At 44.9% G+C, this 8226-nt stretch overlaps 1 pseudogene; it reads left to right on the top strand.

The window, feature by feature from the left end:
- Positions 1-3518: 3518 nt before the first annotated feature.
- LOC147421450 (dammaradiene synthase pseudogene) lies at positions 3519-6457 on the top strand (annotated as a pseudogene).
- The last annotated feature ends 1769 nt before the right edge of the window (positions 6458-8226 follow it).

Genomic DNA, 8226 nt, shown 5'->3' with positions numbered 1-8226 from the left:
GGCAGTTTGTGTGGTAGGCTTGAGGGACCAGCTTGTTGGGTGGCTAGTGTCAATTAGAACCACAGTAGAGAAGTAGGAATGCCACATGCGTTGGGGAATGTGTGAGGTTAGGAGTTGTAGAGTCCTTAACTTGTAAATCAAATGCAATGATTCAAATTGAAAATCTCTCTCTCTCATCTCTCTCTCTCTCTCTCTCTCTCTCTCTCTCTCAACACATGATTGAGCCTAGCAAAAATTTCTATGGTCTTTTAACTTTATTCCTTTCAATCCTATCAGATTCTGGGAAGCATGATTAGTCACCTAGTGCCATGATATACGTATTCAGTGACCTATGTCCACTTAATCAATGTACGGTTGGTCATTTTGAAATGAAAGAGTGGTTTGTTCAAAAATTTATGCTAGATCCTTTTGAAACGAATTATTAGCAATGCACTATGATTGTAACTTGTACTAGCGCGTTAGTAGGTTACCCCCTACCATGTGTCACATAGGAACTGCTATCGATCCAACTATATAGCGGTTCGGACTTCGATAGAGGACATCTATCTCTTATGATCTCGCTCTCTCTCTCTCTCTCTCTCTCTCTCTCTCTCTCACACACACACACACACACACACACACACACACATTTAGAGTGTCACCAATAACATAATCTATACTAAGTTCCTAGTAGAAAAGAGTCTTAACATGTTTGATGTAAGCTAGATCATTAAGTTTTTTTTCAACCATTCAAAACTCCTCTAACTAGAGTTTAGGGTGCCAACATCCATCTCACTATAAGCGATAGCCCTGTCCCACATCTCTCTCCTTGTGTGTGTGTGTGTGTGTGTGTGTGTGTGTGTGTGTGTGTGTGTGTGTGTGTTTTTGTGTTTGTTTTCGCTCGGAATAGTTGCTGGCTCAAAAATAGTCGCTCGCCTTACAGTAAGACTCCAACTAGGGCGGCTACACATGGTTGTCTCTCATGAGAAAGGGCAGCCCTTTTGGCCTATAAAAAGAGGCCTCTTCTACACACAAAATGAATTGTGGTGCATTGTGAAGTTGATGAAACAAGGTGAGTGTGAGGTGGTGAGAGTGAAGCAAGGCGGGAGCTTCATTAAGGGTATAATCCCTTTGTAACCTACTTCTATTTTGAAGTACTAAATCCATTGAGTGGCTGCTTTCCCATGGACGTAGCTCACATTGGGTGAACCACGTATATCGTGCTCTCTCTCTCTCTCTTTCTCTCTCTCTCTCGTGTGTGAAAATTATATCTCTCCATTAAGTAAGCTACTTTAATATCTACTTAGCTACGTCCTATTTCCTAACACACACTTCTTTTGAAATAAGAGAGCTAGTGATATCATTGTACACTAGCATACCATTTGGTGCAAAATTACTTACACAGTACAAAATGTATCCCACAATGGTGGCAATAAGCAAAGGAAGTGAATAACTTTCATCTCATTATCTATTTTCATATACAGAGCACAAATATGGGCAAACAAAGAGTCAAAGTCATTGATATGGCTAGCAACACTAGCTAACTCTTTCATACAACGATTACACAGCTTTCGCATCAAGAACACCTTATTGCTAATAGAGTTTCTCTCATATGTGTTGCATAACTTCAACCATACTAGATGCGCCATAGCACACTCCAAAAGAGTGAAATACTTTGACTCGGCAAGATGCAATCTAATAATAGATCTGCGAAGCGCATCTAACTCTTCCCATTGAAACTTAGTCATGTTCATCTCCTCAGTCCTCACAGCATATGAAATGGGAAGTTCTTGCTTCTTTTGCACTAAGACAACGCGAATCTGCTCTTTCCAAAGTGCAAAGTTTATATTGTCAAACTTCTTAATGTCATAAATATCCATGTCCCTAAAATTTGCCATAAAAGCAAGATTTCTAGCACAAAATTTTGCCAAATTTCAAGAGAGTCTTGTTTGAATTTGGGAGAAAATCTCAATCAAAATTACTATCAAAGTGCAATACACACAGACAAAAAATGGCATAGAAATGCTCTTTGAGCAATATGCATAAATTGGAGAGTACAAAACTGTATGTGCACACTTTCAAACTGACAGTTTATGCCTATTTCTCTTTGAACAATAGGCATAAACTACAGAGTACAAAACTATTTGTGCACACTGTCAAACTGACAAACGAATGCCAACACGGTGTCAAAGCACCTAGTCCTCTCATACATGGCATATGATGAGGATATGATACGGGGATCTCTAGCAACCTAATCCACCTTGCACTAGTAACCTAGCCTCCAATGTTTGGCTTCAAAAAATCTTATGCACGACCCTCACACAAGGCTAAGCAATGACATCAAGTCTCCAAAGTGACTATCTTTCGAACCAAATCTCAAAAATGACCGAGACTACCGTACTAGCCAAGATGGCTCCACAAATGCGTACAAAAGCAATATCCGCAACAAATGTACTATAGCTCTAAGATAGCAAGACACCTTAGTGAAGCTGTGAGCAAGTGAGCAAGCAAGCAAGAAACATCTAGACAAATTTGGAACGTTTGTTGGCAATGAAAGATGAGAGCTCTTGCACAAAGGAACGATGCACGCCCTTAACCCGACTTCTTTTCCCCTTATTGTGGATCCATACCCAAGGCTTCTTCTTTGTTTTCTTCTTGATGATTTGTAGGGCTACCATAGCTTCTTCTTCTTCACAATAGACCACGTTTGGAGGGAGCTCTACAATCTCTTTTTCCTGCAAATGATGTGGCCTTCACCTTTCTACAATCTCTTTTTCCTGCAAATGACATGGCCTGAAAAATCGCGTGAGGTACGGCTTTGCGGAGCACATGTCGCGGAAAGGCTGGACTCACTTTTCTATTTCGAGCTATTCATAATTGCGGGGCTTCAAAGCTTCTTTTTGCGAGCAGCCTGAGGTCATGAGCTCGTGCAACCCCATTGATGAAAGGGTATGAATCATTTTGTTCATGGGCCTACTAAATGCCAGATAAATTTTTGCCGTTTGTTCTGTGTAAGAGGGCTCCCCCATAGGCCCTTTAAGGAGCAAGGACCAATTATTTTTTGGAGGGCCCTTAAAAATAACATCCAGCTTCCCATACCCCCCCATATCCCCAAACGTGACTTGCTATAGCCCTTTGCTTTTATTCTATTTCTAGCATCCCTACCCCTTTTACCTCTTATAGCCTATCCAAATGGTGCTTCTTTGGATGTAGGGGGTGGTTGAGACAACCCCCTACCTAAATTGTAGGAGTCACTACAGGTTACCCCCAAAGTTTGTGGAAGAGGGTGCCATAAAAGTAGGGAAAGCTATGGGGCATACATTTTCGTTTTTGAGGGCCCTCTACAAACGCTTTTAGAGGGTGTATGGGGGAACCCTCTAAGCACGCCCATAAAGTAACGCATTTTGTCTCTTGATGCTTGGATGCTGTTGCTTGGCTGATAAGGGCTTTCTGCCTGCTCCTTGTCTTTATGTATAGCACAAAAGCTTCTCACCAAGGATGAGCTTAAGATAATGGCAGTTCACAAGGCAACTCTATAATGCGTTGTTTCTTTTATGGTTAACTGGGTGTAAGTTGTTCCTTTCATTCTTTTAAGTGGTATGTTTGTTAATGATGCATCCCCGGGTGTTACCTTTTATCAAAGCATTTGATTAGGATGATTGCAGTTGTTGGAAAGTGGGAGTTGATGTCAGGTTCCTCGATTTGCTGTTGCCCACGGGCAAGTGTTGTGTGGTGCTTATGATCTGTTATTGTGTGATGCTTGCCAAGCGTTCAGCAAAAAGACACTCGTCATTTTTGCCAGCAGTCACATCCACCACCTTTGACTAGTTCTCCTGGTAAAAGCAGTTTTTGTATTCTTGTCAAATTTTTTGCAGGGCATCTTTCTTCTTGTGGAAGTTTTGGGAATCCTGTTGAGAATGGCCTTCCTCGACCTATCCATCACTCCCTAGGGACTTCTGTGACCAAAAAGCTCACCAGGCTTGCCTGTTCCTTCACCCTCAAGTCGTGTGCGGGCAACCCATGGACTGTTGGCACAATGAAGATTAAAGGCTTCCAAGAGCTCACAGTTTGGACGTTTCCCTGTTTGAAGATGCTCCTGGAGGTAGTCCTATCCAAGCTATTGCTAATTGCGGTGCCGATTCCTCGAGGGCAGAGCCTGCTTGTACGTTTTCTCAAGCCCATGCAAGCTCAATGAAAGGGCATAAGCAGCAGCTTGATATCCTCATGCAACAAGGGCAGAACATGAAGAACACCCGGAAGCCGAAGAGGGAGCTTTGCAGCAACAAGTTGCAAGCTGGCCTGCACCTGTGGCCAGGATGTTACGGTGCCAATTCCTCGTGCGCAGAGCCTGCTTGTACGTTTTCTCAAGCCCGTGCAATCTCAGTGAAAGGGCACAAGCAGCAGCTTGATATCCTCATGCAACAAGGGCAGAACATGAGGCAACACCTGGAAGCTGAAGAGGGAGCTTTGCAGCAACAAGATACAAGCTGGCCTGCACCTGTGGCCAAGATGGAGCCCTACAGTCAAGAGTACTTCAAGGAGGAGTACACAGGTGATATGCGGAACCATCTCGCGCGACGATGGCATCTGGCAAAGCCAGGAGTTCTTAATATCCTTGTAGTTCCCCCAAGAATACTAGTGGGGAGAGCTTGAAGCCAATACAACCATCACCTCACAGACCATCATCACCGAAAGCCCGTGCAGAAAATGGGCAACTACCTTAAGCTGTGGCAGTCTGATCATGGTGGGTGGGAGCTTTATTATGGAGATGGAGGCCATCTCAGTGCCACTATAGAAGCCTACATAGCATTGTCTCTTCTCCATGTCCCAAATTTAGATCCCGTTCGTCGAAAATCTTACACGTACATCATCAGTCGAGGAGTATCTCTAAAGCCTGCATCTTTACCAAGATTTGGCTAGCTTCAATAGGTATCTATGATTGAAAAGGCATTCCTTCTCTGCCTCCATGGGTTGTGCTCTTCCTTGGCTGGTTTCCCTTCAGCTTATACAACATGGCGTGCGGGGCTCGCGAGTGCGTAGTGCCTTTGATGATCATTTGCGACAAAAATTGCGTGTTTGAGCTGAAGCCAGAGGTGTCCTTTGAAGAGCTTTATGCTGAGGGGAGGAAGAATGTGCGCTTCGGCTTTGCTTTTGGGGGGAGTTGGACTGACAAGCTCTTCGTAGGGATAGACTATACTTTCAAGGCGATGGAGAAGATGGGGGTCGTACAGTTCCGGCGATGGGGTTTGAAGGAAGCAGCGAGGTGGGTGCTAAAGAGGCAAGATCAGGATTCTGGAGAGCTTCTCGGTTACTATGAAGATATGGGGCTATGATGTGACACACCCCGTACTCCACAACCTCTCTCTGCTTTCGAGATGTTCTCAATAGAAAGGAAAGAACATTGTGCAATACAATCTGCCGTATCACCTGTCTGGGATACAGCTCTTGTGGTAAGAGCTATTGTCGAGTCCAGGCTTCCGCTAGACCGTTCAGCCTTGCAAAAGGCTGGAGAGTGGCTCCTAGAAAAGCAAATCACCAAGCACGGAGACTGGTCCTACAAAAGCAAAGCAGGCTATGTGCCGGTGGGCATTCCAATTCTTCAACAGATGGTACCCAGATGTTGACGATACTACCACTGTCACAATGGCCTTACACTCCGTCAAGCTAAAGAAAGAAGATGTCAAAAATGAGGCTATTGCATGTGCTGTGGACTGGATTTGAAAGCCATGAATAATCCACCCACTGCAGATGTGACTGCAAGGGTGATGGAATTGGTGGGGAGGCTGATGGAGGGTTTGGATATTTATCGGCTTGCTTGCCATCGTGGCGAAGGCAGCCGAGCCGGTTGCCAGTCAGTGCCAACCGGCTCCTAGTCGTTGACCAAAAATGTCAACTCGGAATGCACACGCAGGCTCGAACTCAGGACATCGGCCCTCTGGGAGCAATGCTTTACCGCTACGATGTATGCAGGCGCACGAGCAGATCTTGCAGCTGGTGCATCATAGAGCACTGAATTCTGCTCCCCCATCAAAAAGTGCCGTGACCGGCTGCACCGGTTTCGCCCACCTACATGTCGGCTACCAGGCCGATATTTATTTAGAGCCGGCTGATGGAAAGCGAGCAGGGTGAGGGGCTGGCACAACGGATGCCGCCTGAAGTGCTGGCAAGAGGATTGGCGTATCTACGGAATGAGCAGGAGGAGGATGGGTGTTGGTGGGGGGTGAACTACATACATGGGACGTGTGGGGTGCTGATGGCGATGGCATTGACGGTGCCGACAATGCACGGGGAGGAGATCAGGAGGGGGGCAAAGTGGCTGGTGAAGATGGAGAACAAGAAGGGGAAAGAAGTAAAGTGGAGTAGTATGGCGAGGCCGGACCACAACCATGATGAAAATCACCAACAAATTGTGTTAATCACTTGTGTCTATCGAGGGACGAAACTTGGTATCTTGACGAGTTCTATGAGGCCTCTATAAAGCCTTGCATGTCCTCTATAAGGCCTCGCTGCTAGTATGGTAGCCAGCAAATGTGATTGCCAAGTCCTGCAATATATTGTAAGAGGTTGTTCACACAACGGTCCATAGCCATTAATCCTTTCAGTCTGCCTCATCAGGTGCTACGTCTATGAGCCATAGCCATTAATCCTTTCAGTCTGCCTCATCAGGTGCTACATCTATGAGCCACTATTGCGGAGCAGCAAGAAATGATCTATTAAAACGTTTACTTTGAGGTCAAGGAAGACTCGTTGTAGACATGAGAGAGTTTCCTCTACCTCAAAGAAACATTTTCTCCCTCTATTGTACATCCCTTGAAAGTAATGAACAGCTCTAGGTGTGTAAAAGCACCCATTTAGGCAAGGGCTTGAAGCTCAAAAGGAATGTGCCAATCCACAAGAATCACTACATGTGTATCGTTCGCATCATCCCTCCCATGACAAGGCTTGAATTGTATCCAATCTCAAAGCTCCAAGCTCAACGGCATAGTGGATGGTAAACGTGGCACAAGGATTAGATATCACACTAATGCAAACACCCTTGGTGTGCTACTACTTAGGTTCTTTGCTTACGAGATGTGAGGGGCAGCGGGTGACTGGTGAAGGGATTTTGCAGTTTCTCAACAGCCTCTTTTCTCTCGAGGATCATGGCACCATCATTTTCCATCTCTAAAGGTTCTAGAGAACAAGATTGGTGACCTCGTTGAGTCTCTCTCTCTGTGAGGTCCCCACCCCGTCGTCTCAAACAACGGATCTGATGGTAAACCTGGTGGCCACTAGATCTACAATGGAAGCAAACAAAGTGGTTTACGGTTCATCTAGCGGACAATCTCTCATCACAAAGTGAGTTTAGTTCGAGCCTACTAGCATCGAGATCTAGTTCCACCCCGCAGGGGAAGCGTGATTAGTTTATCTAGCGATCCTAAGACCCACCTTCCAAGAGGAGAGAAGTTCCGAGTGCCTTTTTCCCCATGTCTCACATTAGGAAATTTCGGAGGTCATTTGGAGGGCCATATGAAAAGAGAGAAAAATAGAGCGCGTCCAATGAGCATGAAGGCTACGTTACGTAGGAAAGTACCTGGAAAGACTCAAAAAATAGAAAAATAGCATAAAACTTTCACGAAACTAGGATTGTAGCATAGTAATTTCCTTCCTTTTACCGAGCTTTTAGGTGCTTGCGTGTGGTCCCACTTCTGATATTCTCTCATGGTCATTAACGTACTGGAGGGTGACCATTAAGCCCGCACAAGATATTGGAATTTTAAAATACTTTCCCTCCATTAGAATGCTTTCAAAGTGAATCTCCCTCCACTAAAGCTTTTCTCTGAGAGTTATGGCATCCACGTCTTCTCGCCCAAGAGCCTCAAGGTGTTTACTGTCTCTCACACCAACAAACAACAACGGCACTTTGCCTAGAAGGCCAAGTAGTAGCATATCCTTAATTACAATACCAGCTTCAATAAGTGCAAACAACCAATGGGTTGGACAAAGGATAAACAAAGGTTCATGGGTCCTCATGCAACCAAGAAGACCCAAGAGGTCTAGTGGTATCAACGTTTACCGCTCAGCATGGAAGGCCAGGGTGTTGGATTTCAAAGTTGAGATCGGCAAAAGATCTGTAAAGGAAGTTCTTGTTCAGCATGTGTTTACCCATCCAGAGGTGATAGCAAACAGTGGAAATGTATCAGATATACATCAACCACGTTGCAATTGTAAGTACTCTTGACATGTGAACTTACTGATACTCTCATT

This window comes from Adiantum capillus-veneris, chromosome 27, assembly GCF_014529385.1.
Source record: "Adiantum capillus-veneris isolate H3 chromosome 27, ASM1452938v2, whole genome shotgun sequence".
Classification (NCBI taxonomy): domain Eukaryota; kingdom Viridiplantae; phylum Streptophyta; class Polypodiopsida; order Polypodiales; family Pteridaceae; genus Adiantum; species Adiantum capillus-veneris.
Note: the sequence above shows the minus strand (reverse complement) of the source record. Positions and strands in the feature narration are given on the sequence as shown.